Source organism: Sesamum indicum, linkage group LG5, assembly GCF_000512975.1.
Source record: "Sesamum indicum cultivar Zhongzhi No. 13 linkage group LG5, S_indicum_v1.0, whole genome shotgun sequence".
NCBI classification, from domain to species: domain Eukaryota; kingdom Viridiplantae; phylum Streptophyta; class Magnoliopsida; order Lamiales; family Pedaliaceae; genus Sesamum; species Sesamum indicum.
Genome location: NC_026149.1, coordinates 18,637,823 through 18,640,671, shown reverse-complemented (window position 1 = coordinate 18,640,671; position 2,849 = coordinate 18,637,823). Strand labels below are relative to the sequence as shown.

General features: G+C 26.6%; 1 long non-coding RNA gene across 1 annotated transcript; it reads right to left on the bottom strand.

Moving 5' to 3' along the window:
* On the bottom strand, positions 601-2,849 carry LOC105162935. Its single transcript, XR_847882.2, has 3 exons — positions 2,736-2,849; positions 1,082-1,187; positions 601-702 (listed from the first exon to the last, which is right to left on the bottom strand). It is a non-coding gene; the product is annotated as an uncharacterized LOC105162935 (long non-coding RNA).

The following is a 2,849-nucleotide window of genomic DNA, read 5'->3' as shown; positions in this document are numbered from 1 at the left end:
AACAACTGTGTGTTTTCAAGCGAAAGTTTCAAAAAATCATATCTTATTCATTTTAAAACCGTTTTCGATTATTCATATACCGTTTCGAAACTCTTTTCATGCTCTACAACGTAGCACAAAAATAGATTGATAAAAAACACAGAATCAGGTCCAATTTTTTAGTCAAAGAAAATAAATTTGAAACTAGGGTTTGATTTTAATAACAAATCACTCATCCAATTTTCACCAAATTTTAACCACATGATGTATATATTAAGATCTAGATATGGTGAAAAAGTGAACGAAAAATTCCATGCTTTCATATTTAAAACAAATTTTTCCAAAAAATAGTTTTAGCATAAAAAATTTCGTGATCAGTCAGACAATTCTAGCGAGACTAAGCCATACACAACTCTGATACCACTATTAGAAAATAATAATCCATAATCAATATATTCTCATTAATAAATCTTGCATATAATTAAATGATCATGTGCACATAGATGTTAATCAAATAAGCACAAAATTATGAATCGAATTAACATTAAGGAGCATAAGTATGTCGATCTACATATTCAGATCGGCTCATCTACAAGCACATGCCTTGGTTGTATCACGAACACATCGATTTTCTCTTGTTGATTTCAGATCACTTCATGAACATCTTCATGACCTACCCCACATTGTATCTTGCTCCGAATCTTGTGCAACCACGAACATGCACTACAAAAAAAGACGGTTTTGTCTTTGGAATGGTTTGTAGGACATAAAACTTATTTGGAGCAGTTTTTTAAACGATTTTGGAACGGTTGGAAATCCGTTCTTACAAATGGCGGTACAAAATTTTAGGAATGGTTCAGGCAAGACCGTTCCTATTTGGAACGGGAACTTAACACTCTATAAAAACTGTTCCTAATATTGGATTTCTCAAAAAAAAGAAATTATTTTTTTAATTGAAAAAATTTTAGAAACACGTATATAAAACTGTTTTAGTAATGATATTATGAATGATCTTTCTAATTGAAAAAATTTTAGGAACACGTATATAAAACTGTTTTAGTAATGATATTATGAATGATCTTTCTAAGTTTGGAACACATACTTAAAACTAAAATAGCGCCCTAGGCCGCTCTAGCCACCATCCTCCTTTTTTTTGTAGCACCTTTCAAATAACTCCATCTGCTTGGGTGGCCAACCGAGCTATGCCACTTGTAGAAGAAAAAAACAGTTAGTATCTTATTTATCAATATTGTCTTTTGTTCACAGATGAAGATGGATAAACCTAAATAATTCTACTGGCAAAATTCATTTCATGGGCTGAACAAGCTTAAAGACATGCTTAATCTGTTTGTACATGATTACAAAGGAACTATACATTTTTAAATAATTATTATTATTGGAAATATTGTCCTTTATTGCTTTCAATTTCTAATGATTATGTAATTGTATTTTAATTTGAAATATTACCTTAATATTGACATTATTTGTAAATAATATTATTATTGAGAATATTAGCCTAATCTTTGTGATTATTGACATTGTTATGTAAATAATGTTATTATTGGAAATATTAGCCTAATTTTTGTGATTATTGACATTGTTATGTAAAAATATTATTATTGAGAATATTTGTCTAATTTTTGTGATTATTGATATTATTATGTAAAAATATTATTATTGAAAATATTGTTCTAATTTTTGTGATATTTATATTACGATGTAAAAATCTTATTATTGGGAATATCGGTCTAATTTTGTGATTATTTATATTATTATTTAAATAATATTATTATTGAGATTTTATATCGGTCTAATTTTTATGATTATTTACATTATGATGTAAAAATTATTTTATTGAGAATATTGGGCTAATGCCATGTAACAAATAATATTGCATCAATTAGCCTAATTATACAATGAATTGCACATCTATACAATAAATTTCACAAAAAATTTAAGCAATATGATACAATACACACAAGATTTGCATAAATTGTAGAATCATACAGTAAATTGCACAAATAATTACACTATACAATTACTAAATTACACAATAAGAATTTATGACAACATTATATACAACTAATTACGAGAAATTACACAAATTTCTATAATTACAGAAATTACATAAAAAATTTCTATAATTGTAGAAATTCTTACACAAGTATATATTTCTATAATTGCAGAAATTACATAAAATAAATTTTTTTACAGAAACTTTTAAAAATCACAAAATGTTTATAGAAATTTTTTATAAATCATAAAAAATTTACAGTTTTTTTTTTAAAATTACCAAAAATTTACAGAAAATTTCTAAAAATTACAGAAAATTATTAAAATTACCAAAAATTATGAAAGTTTTTTAAACTTCATAAATGTATAAAAATTTTAAAAAGTTACAGAAAAATTAAGAAAAAATTTTAAATTGCCGAAATTTTTTGAAAATGTTTTCTTTTACATTTTCTGTTGAAAATATGAAAAAAAATATATATATTACCTAAATTTTTTTAAAAAATAATTTCTATTATATTTTCTGAAAATATTTTTAAGAATTTTCAAATATTTTTTTCCAAAACGTCCGTTAAAAAAATTTCAGAAAATGGGGAAATTTTTCAACGAAAATCGGGGGAAAATGAGGTAAAGTTGGGGAAAAAAAGAGAAGAAAAAAGAGGGAACAAAAAAGAAGAAAAATGGTAGGGGGGTGGGGGTGAATCACAAAAATAGGGAGAAAATAGAAAATAAACTGTGACTTTTACCTCTAGTGCGGTTTTACGGCGAAGGGGAGAGTGGCAGATGACGGCGGGGAGCGCAGGAGATGAGGAGTCGATCGAGCTAAGAGGGTGAGGGAGAGAAAGGGAGGAGGAAAGAAA